This window comes from Ciconia boyciana, chromosome 34 (genome assembly GCF_034638445.1).
Source record: "Ciconia boyciana chromosome 34, ASM3463844v1, whole genome shotgun sequence".
In the NCBI taxonomy this organism is placed as follows: Eukaryota; Metazoa; Chordata; class Aves; order Ciconiiformes; family Ciconiidae; genus Ciconia; species Ciconia boyciana.
This window is the reverse complement of record NC_132967.1, coordinates 1,089,221-1,109,514: the sequence shown is the minus strand read 5'-3', so window position 1 is coordinate 1,109,514 and position 20,294 is coordinate 1,089,221. Positions and strand designations below refer to the sequence as shown.

Here is a 20,294-nt window from a genome sequence, read left to right as displayed (position 1 = left end):
ATGGGCTGTAAGCTGGAGATGCGCCAAGAGCAGCAAGAAAGCAAGCAGAAGGGAGACCGCCTAAGGCACGGGCGCTTTCTCCACTTCAGCCACGTCAGCAGGCGTGGGGCAGCCAGAAATACCCATTCCGTTACTTCATGCCAAGTCTCTTGTGCCTCTAACAAAGGCAGCTAAGCAGACCGAACTCCTTTGCCGGGACTGTCGATGTCATTTGAGGCCGTCGCCGTGCACATCAGCTGCCCGACAGCCCATCTGCAAGGATTTTGCTCCAGTGCCTCTCCTCGCTAACCACTCTTACTCAGGCTCTGACTTCCTACGTCTGACCACAAATTCTCTCCCACCACAAAATTTAAACTGCCCAAGGTCAACCCAAGAGGAAGAACATAAACTTTCCTCCTTACTAAACTGTTTCTGGTTTCCAGCAACATGTTTCTATGCACTGCATGGGACTTTTGGCCATTTCTTATATGGCCGGATGTCAAAACACAGATTTTACAATTAACATGCTCTATGACAAACGTAGGAGGGACCCCTCCCCCCCCATTATTATTTTTTTTTACTTTAACACATTTCAAATTTGCTTCATCTCCAGTAAACCAGATGGGAATTTACACAAATGTTTCATGCAAAGGTACGCTTCTGAATGCTATTCTAAACTGGCCTTGTGTTCAAATAACACTGGGCGTTCTTCCCAACCTTTTACTCCTTTCTATAGCAATAAGAAATCCTCTGCAGTAGCAGATCTCTAAACTGACTCTTGTCCTAAACTCAGGTCTAAATCTACTTTACCAGTGACCATAACTGTCACCAAATGTAATGGGAGCAAAACCAGCCCAGAAGTTCACGTTTTTCAACTGCCCAGATTTGTTTTCCTAGTGAAGGAATGATTTCTCCTGCTTCCAGCAAACTCTTGCAACAACAAGAACGCGTGCTTTTGGACACATCCATGTGTTTCCAACACATTCTGTCACCAGGCTCTTGTGTACCTACCACACACAATCACGTAGAATAAGTAAAGGATGGTTGCCGTGATCCAAGTCACAGTTTGCCATGATCCAAAAGGGAGCAGGGAATTCCCACAGCCCACACAAAGCTTTAGCTAAAGATGCAGGACTGTACTTTAACGACGAACAGACATAACCTCACCAGCAACACTGCTGTGGGTTTTTGTTCAGGACAGGAACAGGAGTTAGGTTCCTGCTCAACCAATTACACTACCCCCTACAGGACACTGATTTCTTGATGAATTACACACTCAGCGAGATGACAAAAGTTCACGACGACTCTCTGGGTTCTAAGTAGATCCCCTGCATTTTACTATTGGTCTTAGATACACTGAATGCCGAAGAGATTCACAGGCTGCACAACCATCCAGCTCCCAGCAAGACTACACCCCTCCCAGCTGCACCGAGATGTGTCTCAGTGGCACATCCTGTCCTCACACCAGCACAACTCACAAGCATTTCTAGCAGGCTGCGCATAATTGTTCAATATTGTCTTGGAACCCGCTTGCACTAGGATGATACACTCCACTGTAAAGGCTGACATCCAGGCCGACTGGAGCAGGCAGCTGACACAGTGATTTCACTGCCGCCAGGATTTGAGAAAGCAGAGGAGCTAAGTGCTGGATCCTGGAGAGACAGCTCCATCTTTTGTGTGTGAGCAATTCCTCTTCTCTCCCCTGCCAGCTTTTAGTGTTTCTGGCGCTTGACTGGTGCCTTAAGGCAAAGCTGTTCAGACCACTGCTCAGGATGAGCAGGGCTTAATTCAACAGACCGTTCCAGATACCGGCAGGCAACGCCACCGAAAAGGAGGCAGAAGATACTGCTTTTGTTTTCCCTCCCCTTGCTTCTAGATTTCATCCCTCCACCTTTACTCTTACATCATAGTTTCACACCGCTCTGTGACTAATTTCATCATCATCTGCGTGCTTACTTATAGAACATCACGTGTTGGGTGCTGTGGACTTGGACAAAACATGGATAGCGAGGAAATGCTTCGCCTGACACACTGCACAAGACCAGGAGCAACCTGAAAAGCAGTACCGTGTCTTAACCGAGAGCACGCAATGAGCACGGCAAGTTAGCCAAGGGCTAAGGTGCGAGAACTTCAACGGCTCTAGTGCAGTCTTACACACTTGCGCGAGTGCACCTTTTGTAGAAGGTACTCTGGATGCTGGAATTGAGCAAGTGGAAATAGATATGTTACACCTATAGCTACAGACAGGTACAGTGTTCCCACATCAGCATCTAGGCAATGCCCAGGATCTATCGAAGCTGTACTCCTGTGTACCACAATCCCGATCGTCTCCGCTCAAGCACTCCCAGAGACGTCAAGCTGCTTCCGTGATCTGCAGACAGAGCAGGAAGAAACACTAGCAAGCCGTTACAGGGGTATACTCAGCTTGTCAGGAACTGCGACGCACAGTTGATTTTTTGAAAGCACTGCCAGCAAGCTTTGATGTATCCCAGCCCTGACAAGCTTCCAGAGCAGCCTTTAGTGCTCCTTTAAAGTTCTCCTTCAGCTAGATGAAATTAAAATGGGTATCGCTTCTAATAAGAGAAAATGGCCGTTATTTCTGGAAAGTTACAAAGCTGAAATTAAATTTTAAAAAAATCGCTCTCATCAGAAAGTTGTTAGTCCATCATTTGAAGGATCAGAGAAACTTTGCTTACAAGTGGCAGGAAAATAATTCTATTTAATGCCTGCGTAACAGGAACAGATTGAAAATTCTACCGATTTCTTGTTTGATTTGGAACTGTTCAGATAACTAGATCTCTCTCCGACAGACTATATTTTAGGATAACGAAATACCACTTGAGAAATTAACTGGAGTATTTAGGACATGATACAACCTGTAGTTATGCAGCAAAGCAAAGCCTACCTTGCACACAGCAAGTACGTTCCACCAATTTATTTTCATCCTGTGCAATTGTTTTCACTTTGTTTGCTTTAGTGAAACATTTAGGAGTCTTCAACTATTCCTCTGGGCACAAGGGTGCATAGGGAAAGACTAATCTCTCACTCTTGCACCAAAGCTGGTTATGCAGGGGCTCGACCAAATGTCTGCTACACAACTGATGAGCACATGGCATCCAGGGTTACTCAGTTCATCTTCATCCAGTTGCTCATGGAAAGCTTCAGATGGTCACGTGCTCATTCCCAAGTAAAACTGGAATGTTTCTGACACCCTGAAAGCATTCCACAACAGCGGAGGAGGGAAGATGTCATAAAGGTGCATGGGAGGAGGCATGGTGTTTATCTTCCGTGAGCAGGTAACACCAAAGGGACAACGGGGCCACAGGACACAACATTGACCCATCTGTTGCAGCCATGTTCTTAGATCTCCAAGGCGAGAAGGGTTTGAGCAAGCATGCTCCCTGTCCATTGAAAGGCCATGAAAAGGGGAAACAATATTACAAGCAACTGGAAGCGAGCAGCAGAATAAGGATGAAGGAATCTCAGAAGCCCTGGAAACCTAGTAGTGCACGAGGACGTCAAGTGAAATCAACATCTCAAAGTGCGTGCGACACCGACTGATGCAACGTGCGGCATCCCAGACCCTGACTGGATTCTCCGGTCTAGTCAGCAGGCTCCAGTCCCGGATTAAACCTGATTGGCCTGGATGAAATAACCAGAGGAAAAAAAGGCTCAGAGGTGGAAGTTAACTCCAGAACTGTAAGACCAGGGGAGCACCGTGCCAAGACACCCGGCACCAGCTACACCCCAGCCTGGGCACCACACTGCCAAAACTGCACAGGCCACGTCTGCTGCGTGGACCTGGCCAGGCTGTGTGAGCCCAGGTCCTTAGTGGCTTCCTATCCCAGCACAGAACCTGAGCATCTCCAGGGCACCGCTCCCCTCTGCGCTCTGCCATCCTAACCAGACAGGCACCCACCTTTGAGCAGCCAGGTTAAATAGCCACAGCAGTGCCCCCTGACACTGATGCCAAATGCTTACCACCGCTTAACCCTAACCCTAACCCCTAACCCTAACCCCTAACCCCAACGACCCTAACCCTAATGACCCTAACCCTAACGGCCCTAACCCTAACCCCCTAACCCCCTAACCCTAACCCCTAACCCTAACCCCTAACCCTAGGCCCTAACCCCAACCCGAACCCCAACCCCTAACTCCAACCCCTAAGGCCCTAACCCTAAGGCCCTAACCCTAACCGCAACCCCCTCACCCCTAATGACCCTACCCCTAACGACCCTAACCCTAACCCTAGTGGCCCTACACCCCTAATCCCCTAACCCTAATGACCCTAACCCCTAACCCCAACGTCTAACCCCGGCTCTAACCCTAATGGCCCTAACCCCCTAACTCCTACCCCTAACGGCCCTGACTGTAATGACCCTAACCCCCTAACCCTAATGGCCCTAACCCCAACCCTGTGACCCTGACCTGACCCCTGATCCCTATGACCCTGACCTGAGTCCCTAATCCCTAATGGCCCACAGCCTAACCTGACACTGTAGCCCCTGACCCCTACTCTCCCATCCCCTAACCCTGACCCCCATCCCATGTCCTAAGTCTAACTCCTAATCCCTAACCCTTGTGACTGTGATGACCTCCTAACCCTTGGTGACCCTGACTGTAATGACCTTGATCCTGGTCTGTAATCCTTAATGGTACTGACTCTGATGTGTGATGAGTAACCCTGATGGCTGTAACCTTAGTAGATGGAGTTGTTAGGGTGGTATTGACCCTAGGGTGGTTGGGGGAGGAGTTTTTGCATCTCATTTGCATAAGTGATGGGGTGGTTGGTGTAAGTAGCAGTTGTTAATGACTGGTCTGGCATTAGGGGTAGGAACGGGTTGCAGGACAGGGAGGATGATGGTGTTGAGGGGTTTGGTGGGGGATGAGGGGTGGGTAGTAGTGGAATTAGTGAGTGTAGGGGTCTATAGATGTAGCCTTATATTGAGTGGGGGGGAAAAAAAAAATTCAGAATAGTATATACTGGTGCAGCAGTAGAAAAGGGCACACTCCCTGGGATTAATTTTATTTAGATTTAACTTAAACTCCTTTTAAGTAGTTACTCCCAGGGAGTGTGCCATTTTCTACTGCTGCTATTTAAACCTTTTGTTTAAAAGGCAAATGAGAACAGACACCACCATGAGAAAAAAAGGGTTTTATTACCAAAGCTCAGCAACCACAACAATGCACCAACACCCAAAAAACCCTCACAACAAGAAGAGACAAAGGCAAAAACCTCAAGGACAAACACAGAGAAAAATGACATGACAACACAGAAGACAATAACAACGCAAGTTTTGAGGGCTGTTACCAAGTTTATTTCACAGACACATTAGTAACCTAGGAAAGAATAGTTCAGCTACAATAATTAGATCTTTCTGCAATCACTATAAGTTAACGCAGCCCTATTACTATTCCATCTTTATGGCATAGTTGGCTGGTTTTCTTCTAATACTACTCTGACACAACTCATGGCTGCTATGGTTTTGCTCTTGTCATCATTTTGATCGGGCATGGATTATGTCCCTATAGCGCTCCACACTTTTTCACAACTACTCAAAGTTGTTATTACTGCATAAAACCTTCCTATGACTATGAAGAGTTTAGATCCACTCAGGAGCCAGTACTGCACGTGCTTTCTTTGAGCTTGCAACGGCTACGTTGACCCGTGGGCATTAACAAATCGCCCTCTAATGCTTGAGTCCAAATTTCAATGATCATCATTTAAAAAATTTTCCCTGAGAGGCCCCCATTAGGAGCTGTCAACACCTATTTTCCCCCCCACACCCAGCTCTTTTTACCTGTGAGCATTTCCAACCCCCACTTAGCATTTTACTTTCCTTTGCAACATCGGGAATGGCCATTGTTTTCATAGGGATACATTTTTGCGTACAGTTTCTTTCCTCAGCCTTTTTGTTACGTTTGAGCCATTACTGACTGCGAGTCCATTTTCCACTGTGATTTCTCACTATCCATTTCTATAATTTCCTTTACTACAATGACAACAACCGCTGGCTCTCTAGCTGCTCACACGCTTGCTCCTCTTACAGTTATTTACTTATTCCTGTTATATATACACACACACATTTCACCTCTACTGACTCTCCATTACCTTGACAGTCATGGCAACTATTTAGTGCCCTGAGCTCTCGACCTAGTCCTCTTTCCAACATTTCTCACTTCTGCTAGGTACTCAGCTAAGCCCTTTACATCCTCCATTTTTCCTCTAGGGCACCAGCATCTTCTCCCATTTGCGTTCCTGAGCAGAAAGACTCTGAGCTTCTCTGCTAGTCTCTACTAGCTCTCTACTTCCATGCCTGCACACAAAAATAAAACTCCAAATTATATCATTGCACCAGAAATCATGGAGCCCCTCGAAACACTTTATAATCCTACCGCTAGACAATAACATTAAAGCCCACCCAGTTCACAGACTTGTCCTCATCATCGCTACTACAACCCTGACCTTCACAAGCTGCTCCTCTTCAACACCGCTACAACCCTAACACAACATCCTACTCCAATTCCCCTCACCCCTCAACTGCAAGAGCCTCAATCATCCTCCCATAACCGTTCCAAATATTTGCCTCAATCCCAATCATCCTCCCATAACGCAACCTACCTCCCTGCAATGACAGGCATATGCCACATTCCAGGTCACTGCTCCCCAGGAATAGCATTCCCAGGGGCCTCAAAAATCACCCTGCCTGCAAAAACCCCGGCCCGAGCCTGACCTCCGCCCAAACATTGGCGACGAACATCGCCTCGTAGAGGAGCCAGGAACAGGGAAAAAAAAATCCAGCCAGGGGAGGGAAAAAGATTCCCCCTGCCTGGGGCTTTTTTTTTCTTCTCTAGGTGCCTGTAAAGAAAAAATTCTCTACTCCACACACAACCTGCAAATGAATTGGAAAAAACCCTCGGCACCATACAAGCTTCAATACATTCAAAACACCACACTCATTCACCTACCACACCAACCACCCCTCACTCTCAGCTGATCCATTCTGACAGCCAGCTATAACCGGTCTTCATCCTGAGTCTGCAGCGCTCCCCAGGAACAGTGTTCCCAGGGGCCTCAAAAATCACCCTGCCTGCAAAAACCCCGGCCCGAGCCTGACCTCCGCCCAAACATTGGCGATGAACGTCGCCTCGCAGAGCGGCCGGGACCAGAGGAAAAAAAAGCCCAGCCGGGGGAGGGAAAAAAAAATCCCCCAGCTGGGGCTTTTTTTTTTAATTTCTCTCAACATTAAATACAACCTGCAATAAAATACTTCACACATACAAGATTAGGCACATCCAAAAACTAACGGTCCTTCAACAGCCACCACCCACTCATAACGCTACTGTTTCACCACCCACCTGCCACAATGGCGTATCACCCCACTTTTGGAGCCATCCCCGGAACTGTCTCGCTGTGCACCTCAAGGCAACATTGCTGCTCCATAACATTCCCGAGTTTCCGCTTTAACAATGCGCCAAGGAAGACGCTTCGCTACATGCGCCGGTCCTGCTCCTCCTTCGCTTTGATTTGTGTGCTCCCGCAAGACCTGCCTGAGGATTTTCTCCGGGGATCCCAATCACCCTGGGACACCCGCACACACAAACGGGACTCAAAACCCTGCTTGCCGCTACCTATTGGCTATCCAAAAAACCTGCCCGGACAACTGCCGCCCAAACAGGTCACGCTACTCATACCGCATATAGCGAGTCACCTGGATGCTGACCCATCGCTTGACAAAACCAAAGATCTCTCTTCTTTTTGCATATGCCTTCCGACCGCAGCTGGAAAACAAACAAACCCCAGATATTTAGCCACGTGTATACAAGTTAAACCAAATTCAGGATGCAACATGCTCAACTACTGTGAAAAATGCCGCTCCCGAGAGACCAGAATCCAACCTTGAGAAGCCGCAAAACACACTTACAGTAACTGCAGCAGCTGTTGACAGCTGCTTGCCCAGAGGTGGACTGCACTGGTTTTGCCTTAAGAATCTGGACACATCCACATACAACCAGTTCACCAAACTAAACTACGCTAGCCTTGCCTTTAATGTGGCTACGCTCCTGAGCGGGGCAGCTCCGACCCTGACACGCACAGACGCCACGCACAATGTGACCGTGAGACACAAAATGATAGCGATCGATAACGACTCCCATTGGGAAGATGCCTCCACCGCAGAAGCCCTATGGTGCCACGACACCGCAAATGCTCCGTACCGTCCCTGGGAAACAGAGGCAACTGCTGCTGCCTGCGAGAGAAAGCTACCTTCTAAAATAAAACAAAGGATGCTTGAGAAGCTGCGCTTTAAGACCTAAGACCGTTAAGGACAGAGATGAAACACCTGAAGACAACTGTGGAAACAGAACCATCTAGAGTAGAGCCGCAGGCACCGCCTGGCTTGCCACCGCAAGAGATGACCCCTCAAACATCTACGATGCAAAGCTTGCCAGACGAGTCCGTGCTTTAAGCCACAACGGCAAGAAAACAAGGGCTCGCCAAGGGCTATGCTGATGAGGCAATGCATTTGAGACCCTCAGAAGGGCTACCGTGCTGCCTGCTATCACAAAGAACTATACAGACATCGAGGCCTGAAAAAGCTATGGTGTAAGACACAGAAGACAAACTACGGAAAGTGAACGCCACAGATGCAGGCTGGAACTGCCCTGCCCGACACCCGCTAGCGTCACGCTGAACACTAACCTGCTCCCCTTGCCTGCCCAAAAGGCACTCTTCCTGGACAGCCTTCTCCCCTACACCACCTTTGTAACCCCTCCCTGCAATTCCCAGCCTCGTTCCCACCCCAGTCCTGGTCTCTCCGCTTAGCTTATGGAGGGCCTGGGATGTGATTCCAAGCTCAAAAGAAAAGCTGGTAACTGAGATGTTGCTGCACTCACCTGGTGGTTCATCATTTGCAAAAAAATTTTATTCAAAAAGCACACCACAAGACAACGCTGGTATTCTGCATCACACCGGTAACTGCCAACCTCTTCCGCAACGCTTAAGATACCGGGACATACAAAGTTACCGTTGCGCTTGTGAGAAATCACCAGCCCCACGCTCTTCCTCTCTACTACCTCGCTTGCCTCAAATGTTCATCGGACTCAAAGGAAGCCACCACAGCTCCCACAAAACCGAAAGGTAAATGCTTAACCAAGATGCCATATAATATTTTGCTATTAAGGGGGACACGGCCAACAACCACCTCACCTTCTCGGACCACGCCTCGGCAGGCAGCTACACCCCTCCGAGGCTGCCTGGGGCGCATGGAAAAACCAAAGCGGAAGGCGCATTCTGATAGAGCCCAAAACCGCAGCCTGCCTTGCGGCAATTCCCATCTCCCGCTCCGTCACCTCGGCCGCTCGTGCTCCCAGCCTGCATCGTCTGGGACTGCCGCTTTGAAGCTTGTATACCACCTGCCTAACCCTAACAACAGGTGATAACTTCACCTACAATACAGCACTGGTAAAAATAACTGCTCCTTCAATCCACTAGTCATTGCTCGTCTTGCCCAAGTCAGCTCCAGTGCCTGTATTCCACTTTACTCATCGCTTTGCACCTTCAAAAAAAGCCACCGCCAAAAACCGCTACGCAGTCACCCTGCCAACAAGACTCATCTTCCCTCCGACACCACAGACTAACTCGCCTTCATGATAGATGTGTAAAATACCAGGTTGGAAGGGACCTCAAGGATCATCTAGTCCAGCCTTTCTTGGCAAAAGCAATGTCTACACAAGACGGCCCGGCACCCTCTCCGGCTGAATCTTAAAAGTGGCAGGTGTCGGGGAATCTGCCGCTTCCTTGGGAAGATTTTTGCCGTGGCCGATTATACTCCTTGTGAAACATTTTCCTCTTGTGTCCGACCGGAATCGCCCCACGAGTAGCTTGGGCCCATTAACCTTCATCTTTGCCGTGGGACTCCCTGTAAAAGGGGAGTCTCCATCTTCTTTGGAGCCAACCTTTAAAGACGGGAACATGGCGATAACGTCTCCTCTGAGCCTGCTTTTCACAAGGCTGAACAATCCCAGTTCTCTCAGCCTTTGCTCACAGGGCAGGCTTCCCAGTCCTTTCATCATCTTTGTGGCCCTTCTCTGCACCCTCTCCAGCCTATTCACCTCTTTTTTGGGTAGCAGGGTACCAAAAGGATATATACACGCAGTCTTCCAGGTGTGGCCTGACAAGCACCGAGGAGACTGGGATAATGCCTTCATCTCTGCTGCCGACAGCCTTCTTAATGTACCCCTGCATCCCGTTCGCTCTCTTCGCTACAGTATCATGTCGTTTGCTCGTATGAAGCTGGTTCTCCACCGGGACTCCCACGGTCCCTTTCCACGGCTCCTCCCCAGACAGGTAAATCCCAGCCTGTGCTGTGCTCCTGGATTTTGTTTTCCCAGGTACAAGAATGCACTCTTACAGCCTATCCAGGTCTTCCTGCAGGGTGGCTCTCCCCTCCAAAGTGTCTGCTTCCCCATTCACTTTCAGATCATTGTCAAACTTGATCAGGGTACACTGGATCCCATTATCAAGATCACTCATGAAGATACTAAACAGCATTGCCCCAATATTGATCCCTGTGAAATCCCACCTCTGCTAGGTGGCCTGTTTCAGAAGGAGCTATTTGCCACCACCCTCTGGGTGTGGCCTGTCACCCACTTCCCCAGCCACCCCACAGACCGCTTGTCTACACCAGAATGCGGCACTCATTCCAGGAGAAAGCTGTGGGAAATTATCAAAAGCCTTGGAACAATCCAAGTAGACAATGCCCACCGCTCTCCCCACATCAACCGACCAGGTTACTTGGACACACAGGGCAATCGGGTGTGCAAAGCACTACTCGCCCTTGTGGAATCCCTGCTGCCTTTTCTCAATCACATGCTTCATTTGACTTGTGATGCAATGAGGAGAATTAGCCCCCAGGAGACTTCATTCCACAGCTTGCCCGAGGACCGAAAGATGACTGCCAAACCTATATTTTCCTGTATCCTCCTTTAAGCCCTTCTTGTAGATGGGGGTGACATTAGCCTTCTTGCAGTCTTCTGGGATCTCCAAAACAGCTTCTCAAAGATTACAGAGAAAGGGCACACGATGACCTTCTTCCGGGCATCCGCTTGCCTCCTCTACAGGAGACTGGTGCACGGCTCATTCCTCTGCACCTACAAAACCAATATCAAACAACTCGCCTGGATGCAGAGCAATACCTTAACAAGCCCAGAGGTCTTGTTCCCTCTTAGGAAAACCATCTAATATATAAATCAACTACAGCCTACCATTACAAAACAATAAAGACACCCCCACACCTTCAAGTGCCACACAAAGAAGCCTTCACACCTCTGAGATGGAAACTGCTTCACTGCCCCTGAACAGCCCCTCCCACGTGGCTCCCCTCACCCCCATAAAACACTACTGGAACAGCCGTCCACACAACCTGCTGATGGCTACTCAATCTGAGATGCCTGTACAACCTTTGCTGCAACAGTCTAGGCATATCAACAGGTTCGCCATAGACTCCTGTCGCTATGCCACGTACCCCTGACTCTACAACCCTGGGCAGGGCAGCTCCAAGCCAAAACACACACATGCACAGGCCAACACTACGCAGAACGCTACAAACAAGGCACCTCAAAGATAAGAGAAAACTCTCAGCAAGAAAAGTGTCACCCAGACAGAAGATGTCAGCAAGCAAGACGACCTGCAGGGCTGTGATGGTGACACGAGGAGGCTCTGTGGCAACCACAGAAAAAGAGTATAATGTCACAGCCCATAAGAAGAAGTTACCCTCAAAAGTGAGAGGATGCCTGCACAAGAAGCCTGGCTTCAAGACCTAAGAACTTAAGGATGCAGGGAAGAAGTCCCAGCCCACTAAAATAGACGGCTAGAGAGCGGACCTGCTCACAGCCAGGAACAATGCTGCAACAAAGAGGACCGTTGGGAAATCTCCAACACACAAGACCGATCCACGCTTTAAGACTCTGATGCAAGAAAAGTAGTGCCTGAGTAGCACTATGCCGATGAGTACAGGCATTCGAGACCCTAGGGATGGCAGGTGAGGCATGTGCCATGCTTTTTGAGCACAAAGAGCAAAGAGGACATTGAGACCCGAGGAAGGTCCAAGACACACAAGACAGACCACACAAACTACACAACAACAGACACAGCCTGGAACTGCCCTGCCCAGCACGCACTAGTGTCATGCTGAAGAGTAACCTGCTACCATTTACCTGCCCAAAGGGGACTCCTCCTGGACAGCCCTCTCCCCTACACTATCTTTACAACCCCTTCATGCTATTGCCAACCCTCTCCCCTTGCCCCATCCACAGCACTGGTGCCTCAACTTAGCTTTCAGAGGGCCAGGAGTCTGACTCCATCCTCAACAAGACAAAACCACAATCAGCCCACTGGAGTAATCCTGCAGTTGCCAGGTTCCTCGTCATCATCTGAAAAAAACCCACCCCAAGCCACACACAACAGTGCCGTCAGTCAGCAGCACATCCGTCACCACACACCTTTCCCACAACATCCCCCACATCAGACACCCTGTGGTCCTCTGCTCACCTGCTGCACCCTGATTCCACAGTCAGACGCTGTGGTTGTCATCACTTGTGGCACCTAGGATACCGAGAGATGCAAAGTTACCATTGCGCTTGCAAGACATCACCAGCCCCTGCTCCTCCGCTCTGCTACCCGGCTCACCTCAAATGCTCATCCAATTCCAGAGGCAGCCCACACAGAACCTGCCAAACCAAAAAGAGTAAAAGTTCACCTAATTGGCATATAGTCCTTGGCTATTACATGCCAGCCTGGCCCACAACCGCCTCACCTTCTCGGACCCCTTGTCACTACACAGCATCACCCCTCCGAGCCTGCGTGAGGCACCTGAAAAGCCCCAAGCAGTAAGGCACACGCTGAGATACAGCCTGAAGTCGCAACCTGGCCACAGTGATCCCCATCTCACGCTCCTTTCCCTTGACACCTCACCCACCTGGTCTCCATCTCATTGGTTTTCCATTTTGAGGGTTGCACACCACCTGTAACATCCAGATAACATGTACTGCGTATAAACTGCACCAGCAACACACCACCTGAAAAGTAACCGCTACTTCAGCCCACCAATCAACTACCACCTTGCCCGAGTCAGCTCCGGTGCCCTTATCCCTCATTGCTTCACGCTTTCACAAGAAGAAAAATAGAAATACCACAACATAGTGATGCCAGTGACATCTTCCCTTTATTATCACCCAATTCATAATACAATCTGCTCTCCTACGCTGCGCTTAGTCGCGTGCCTTGTCCCTCTTTATCTGCAAAAATAATATCATTGAAAGTCACCCAGCTGCAAAGTCCTATCTTAACAATTCCAGAGGCCTTCTTCCTATTTAGGAATACCATCTGCAGTCCAACTACAGTCGGCCATTAGAGGAAATAATTAAATCAAACATTAAGCCCTACACATACAAGCCTAAACACCTTTGAGACTCCTTCTGCTCAACTGGCACTCTAGCTGCCTCTCCCAGACACCTCCAGCTCATCCCCTTGGCACCTGCAAAACACTACAGAAGTCACGGTCCTCACCTGCTGCCAACAGCTGCTCCATCCCCAATGACCGCACAACCTTTGCCTCAACAGGCTAGACACATCAACAGATTAGCCATAGCGATTCTTATTGGTATTCCACCTAGCCCAGCCCTGACTCTATACCCCTGAGCAGGGCAGCTCCAAGCCAAACACACACATGCACAGACCAACACTACACAGAACACGACAAACGAGGCGCCTCAAACATGAGAGAACACTCTCAGCGAGAAAAATGACACCCAGACAAAAGATGTCAGCAAGCATGAAGACCTGCAGGGCTGTGAAAATGATGTGAGGAGGCTCAAGGCAACCCCAGAAGAAGAGTAGAACATCATGGCCTGTGACAAGAAGTTACTCTCAAAACTGAGAGGAAGTCTGTGCAAGAAGCCTGGCTTCAAGACCTAAGGACTTAAGGATGCAGGGAAGAAGTCCCAGGCCACTAAAACAGACAGCTAGAGAGCAGACCTGCTCACAGCCAGGAACACTGCTGCAAGAGAGAGGACCGCTGGGAAATCTCCAACACACAAGACCGATCCACGCTTTAAAACTTGTATTCAAGAAACGAAGTGCCTGAGTAGCACTATGCCGATGAGTTCAGGCGTTCGAGACCCTAGAGATGGTGGCCGAGGTGTGTGCTGCACTCCTTGAGCACAAAGAGCAAAGAGGACATTGAGACCTGAGGAAGGTCCAAGACACACAAGACAGACCACACAAACCATGCAACAACAGACACAGCCTGGAACTGCCCTGCCCAGCAACACACTAGTGTCATGCTGAAGAGTAACCTGCTACCATTTACCTGCCTAAAGGTGACTCCTCCTGGACAGCCCTCTCCCCTACACTATCTTTACAACCCCTTCGTGCCATTGCCAACCTTCTCCCCTTGCCCCCTCCACAGCACCGGTGCCTCAACCTAGCTTTCAGAGGGCCAGGAGTCTGATTCTGTCCTCAACAAGACAAAACCACAATGAGCCCACTGGAGTAATCCTGCAGTTGCCAGGTTCCTCATCATCATCTGAAAAAAAAAAAAAGACAAACCCACCCCAAGCCACACACAACAGTGCCAGTCAGCAGCACATCCGTCACCACAGACCTTTCCCACAACATCCCCCACATGAGACACCCTGTGGTGTTCTGCTCACCTGCTCCACACTGCTTCCACAGTCAGATGCTGTGGTTGTTGTCACTTGTGGCACCTAGGATACCAAGAGATGCAAAGTTACCATTGCGCTTGCAAGACATCATTAGTCCCATGCTCCTCCGCTCTGCTACCCAGCTCACCTCAAGCACGCTTCCCACCTGAAACAGTCATCCAATTCCAAAGGCAGCCCACACAGAACCTGAAAAACCAAAGAGAAACACTTGAGCTGACTAGCCATATTACTTGGCTATTAGATACCAACCTCGCCCACAACCACCTCACCTCCTCAGACCCCTCATCAGCATGCACTGTCGCCCCTCTGAGCCCGTGTGCGGCACCTGCAAAAACCCAAGCAATAAGGCACATGCTGAGGTACAGCCTGAAGTCACAGCCTGCCCACAGTGATCCCTGTCTCACACTCCTTTCCCTTGACAGCTCCCCTGTGTGGCGTCCATCACTTTGGGTTTCCATGTTGAAGTTCGCACACCACCTGTAAAATCCAAATAACATATGTTGCTTTTAAACTACACCAGCAACACACCACCTGAAAAGTAACCGCTACTTCAGCCCAGCAATCAATGCTCACCTCGCACGTGTCAACTTCGGTGCCTGTATCCAATGGACTTCATTGCTTCACACATTCAAAATAAAGAAAACCCCACCAGAATGTAGTCACATAGCCACCATTCACATCTTCCCTCTAACACCGTGCACCAACCCACCTTCTTATTGTGCTCTGCTCAACTCTCCTCCATCACCCTGCACAGCTCGTCTTTCTGCAACTGCAAAAACAATATCAAACAAGTCACTCTGCATCAGAGCAATACCTTAACAAGCCCAGAGGTCTTGTTCCCTCTGAGGAATACCATCTAGAGTCCAACTACAGCCTACCATTACAAAACAACAAAAAACCCCCACACTTTTAAATCCCACACAAAGAAGCCTTCACACCTCTGAGATGGAAACTGCTTCACTGCCCCTGAACAGCCCCTCCCACGTGGCTCCCCTCACCCCCATAAAACACTATTGGAACAGCCGTCCACACAACCTGCTGATGGCTACTCAATCTGAGATCCCTGTACAACCTTTGCTGCAACCATCTAGGCATATCAACAGGTTCGCCATAGAATCTTGTCGCTATTCCACCTACAACCCTGGGCAGGGCAGCTCCAAGCCAAACACACACATGCACAGACCAACACTACACAGAATACTACAAACAAGGCACCTCAAAGATGAGAGAAAACTCTCAGCGAGAAAAGTGACATCCAGACAGAAAATGCTGGCAATCAAGACAACCTGCACAACCATGATAGCGATGTGAGGAGGCTCATGGCAACCACAGAAAAGAGTAGAACATCATGGCTCGTGACAATAAGTTACCCTCAAAACTGAGAGGATGCCTGCGCAAGAAGCCTGGCTTCAAGACCTAAGAACTTAAGGATGCAGGGAAGAAGTCCCAGCCCACTAAAATAGATGGCTAGAGAGCAGACCTGCTCACAGCCAGGAACTCTGCTGCAGAATAGGACTGCCTGGAAATCTCCACGATGCAAGACTGATCCACGCTTTAAGACTTTGATTCAAGAAAACAAGCGCCTGAGTAGTGCTTTGCCGATGGGTACAGGCATACAAGACCCTAGGGATGGCGGCCGAGGCGTGTACCGTGCTCCTTGAGCACAAAGAGGACACTGAGACCCAAGGAAGGTCTAAGACACACAAGACAGACCACACAAACCATGCAACAACAGACACAGGCTGGAACTGCCCTGCCCAGCAACGCACCAGTGTCATGCTGAAGAGTAACCTGCTCCCCTTTACCTGCCTAAAGGTGACTCCTCCTGGACATCCCTCTCCCCTACGCTATCTTTACATCCCTTTCATGCAATTGCCAATTCTGTCCCCTCCCTCCCCCAACCTCTCCCCAGCACCGACGCCCTCAACTTAGCTTTCAGAGGGCCAGGAGTCTGATTCCATCCTCAACGAGACAGAAATCACAATCAGCCCACTGGAGAAATCCTGCAGTTGCCAGGTTCCTCGTCATTATCTGCAAAAAACACCACGCACACAACCCCAAGCCACACACAACTGTGCCATCAGTCAGCAGCACATCCATCACCACAGACCTTTCCCACAACATCTCCCACATCAGACACGCTGTGGTCTTCTGCTCACCTGCTCCATGCAGATTCCAGTTGGATGCTGTGGTTGTCATCACTTGTGGCACCTACGATACCAAGAGATGCAAAGTTACCGTTGCGCTTGCAAGACATCACCAGCCCCATGCTCCTTCGCTCTGCTACCCAGCTCACCTCAAACACTCTTCCCACCTCAAATACTCATCCAATTCCAAAGGCAGCTCACACAGAACTAGCAAAACCAAAGAGTAAAAATTCAACTGACTAGTCATATAGTACTTGGCTATTAGATGCCAACCTGGCCCACACCCGCCTCACCTTCTTGAACCCCCCCATCAGCGTGCACTCTCACCCCTCCGAGCCCATGTGCGGCACCTGCAAAAACCCAAACGATGGAGCACATGCTGAGATACGGCCCAAAAGCACATCCTGCCCACACTGATCCTGGACTCACGCTCCATTTCCTTGACAGCTGAACTGCTTGGCCTCCATCTCATTGGTTTTCCATTTTGAGGTTTGCACACCACCTGCAAAATCCAAATACCATTTTCTGTGTATAAACTGCACCAGCAACATACCACCTGAAAAGTAACCGCTACTTCAGCCCACCAGTCAATGCTCACCTTGCACGAGTCAGCTCCAGTGCCCTTACCCCACATCACTCATCACATCACACTTTCCAAATAAGAAAAATAGAAATACCATAATGTAATCATAGCCACACCAGTCACATCTTACCTCTAATACAATGCACCAACCCACCTTCTTACCATGCTCTGCTCAACTCTCCTCCATCACCCTGCACAGCTTGTCCTTCTGCAGCTGCAGAAGGAATATCAAACAAGTCACCTGGATGCAGAGCAATACCTTAACAAGCCCAGAGGTCTTGTTCCCTCTTAGGAAAACCATCTAATATATAAATCAACTACAGCCTACCATTACAAAACAATGAAAACACCCCCACACCTTCAAGTGCCACACAAAGAAGCCTTCACACCTCTGAGATGGAAACTGCTTCACTGCCCCTCCCACATGGCTCCAATCACCCCAAAAAACACTACTGGAACAGCTGTCCACACAACCTGCTGATGGCTACTCAATCTGAGATGCCTGTACAACCTTTGCTGCAACAGTCTAGGAATATCAACAGGTTAGCCATAGACTCTTGTTGCTATGCCATGTACCCGACTCTACAACCCTGGGCAGGGCAGTTCCAAGCCAAAACACACACATGCACAGACCAACACTACAAACAAGGCACCTCAAAGATGAGAGAACACTCTCAGCAAGAAAAGTGACACCCAGACAGAAGATGTTGTCGGGCAAGAAGACCTGCGGGGCTGTGACTGATGTGAGGAGGCTCTATGGCAAGCCCAGAAAGAGTAGAACATCACAGCCCATGACAAGAAGTTACTCTGAAAACTGAGAGGATGTCTGCACAAGAAGCTTGTATTCAAGACCTAAGAAGCGAGGATGTGGGGAAGAAATCCCAGTCTGCTGAAATAGATGCCTAGAGCAGACCTGCTCATGCAGCCAGGAACGCCGCTGAAGTAGAGGACCATCCAGAAACTTCTGAGATGAGACAAAAGCACCCAATTGATGCTATGCCGATGAGTACAGGCATTGGAGACCATAGGTATTGCACTACAGGCACACGCCATCCTCCTTGAGCGCAAAAAGGGTATTGTGACCTGAGGAAGGTCCAAGACACACAAGACAGACCACACAACAACAGGCACAGGCTGGAACTGCCCTGCCCGGAACATGCTAGCATCATGCCGAAGAGTAACCTGCTCCCTTTACCTACCCAAAGGGGACTCTTCCTGGACAGCCCTCTCCCCTACCCTATCTTTACCACCCCTTCATGCAAATGCCAACCTTGCCCCCTCCCTAGCACCAGTGCCTCAACTTCGCTTTCAGCGGGCCGGGAGTCCGAATCCATCCTTGACAAAAAAAACCCCATATTGGCTAGCAGATATTTTCCTGCAGTTGCCAGGCATCATCCACAGCACCTAGAAAACCAGAGATACAAAGAGACCGCTGGGCCTGGAAGCAGTCGCCCGCTCACAGACCTACCCCTCAAAAATAACCGCTGCTATGGTTTGGTGTTCATCGCTCACCTTGCCTGACAAGCTGAGGTGCTGACATCCTGCTCTGCATGTTGTTTTGTGGGTCGCTTTACACCTTCCAAACAGAGCATTAACTAGTCACATAGGCACTAACAGTGGCACATTCCTTCCGTCATCATGTGCCGACCTACCTTCTCATTGTGCTCCGCTCGCCTCCTCCCTTTGGCGTTCGGCTCCCTACTGTGCATCTGCACCAAGACTAAAACAAAGTCAACCGGACGCTGGCAAATACCATAAGAAACAGCGAGCCTACCCCATTCTGGCCCCTTTGCTCCGCTAACCTTGTCGATCCGTGCTTTGTGCTCTGCTCTGGCATGCAGAGTCAGCAACATCAGCAAGTTCAAAAAAAGACAAACAGTAACGCCCAGAAATGGTATACAGCCTTCCCTCTTCTTTCCCTTAGCTTAACAGTCACATCCCAGACACAACCTTTCCCCCAGCAGTCTAACACAGCTCTGCTCACCTCCTGTGCTCTACCTCGGGGTCACTGGCCACAGCAGGAGCCCACTTGTACAGTCGGTCCATCTCCGATGACTCGGGAACCGTAATCTTCAATGCCTGGCCAGCCTAAGAAAAGCAACCGAGCGTGAAGCGACTGAGACTGCCTGACAGACAAAGCCACGAGGATGAGAGGTCCACCGTGAGAGCGGCTCGAGACCCTTGAGCCCAGTTACCTACAAAGCCCCTTAGGGAATTACAGCGGCAGGCGGCCGATGGAAAAGCCACCATCGTGTGACATGGTGACTCAAAGATCTAAAATGGACACCCTACGACTACAGAAACTGGGGCTAAAAACACAATAGCTGAACAGGAACAAGAGAACCTAACTGCCATGACTGATACTAGACCAGACCTCATTGGACGCTTCAGGAAAAAGGCAAAAATGGAATTATAGGAAAAGCTTGTGTGCCCAGGACTGAGCTAAAAAAAACAACCAGCCCTGGCTGGAGATTGTTACAAGCACAAACAACACACATCCTCTTCTCCGAGAAATTCCACGGAAGACAATGATACGAGAAATCTGGAAATAAGTGCCTAGTCAATGCCTCTAAATAATGACTGTGACATCCACATGGACGGTGAAAGGATGGATGGAAAAATTCAGTCAGGGAATGAAATAAGGAAAAGGCACAGAGGAGCAGAGACCTCCGACTTCTGCAGGATGTATTTTAATGTACCTCATGCTTTCCGAGATGAGGTTCAGCCCTGCATATTGTGATGCGGAGGCCTAGACAGTTTACGCTGCCTCTCTTGCAACTTTGTCATACCTCCCGTCGGCTGTGGGGAGACTAAAATACAGACCTCATCGACACCCAAATCCAAGTGCAAAACCCATCTGA

General features: G+C 49.4%; 1 long non-coding RNA gene across 2 annotated transcripts; it reads right to left on the bottom strand.

Annotated features, from left to right (window-relative positions):
- Window positions 1-14,988: 14,988 nt before the first annotated feature.
- Window positions 14,989-19,609, bottom strand: LOC140645528 (uncharacterized). 2 transcript variants are annotated; one of them, XR_012040018.1, is made up of 5 exons: window positions 19,418-19,609; window positions 17,280-17,352; window positions 16,863-16,914; window positions 15,277-15,472; window positions 14,989-15,180 (listed from the first exon to the last, which is right to left on the bottom strand). It is a non-coding gene; the product is annotated as an uncharacterized lncRNA (long non-coding RNA). The 2 variants fall into 2 exon arrangements; XR_012040017.1 differs by having other exon boundaries at window positions 14,989-15,472.
- Between the last annotated feature and the right edge of the window lie 685 nt (window positions 19,610-20,294).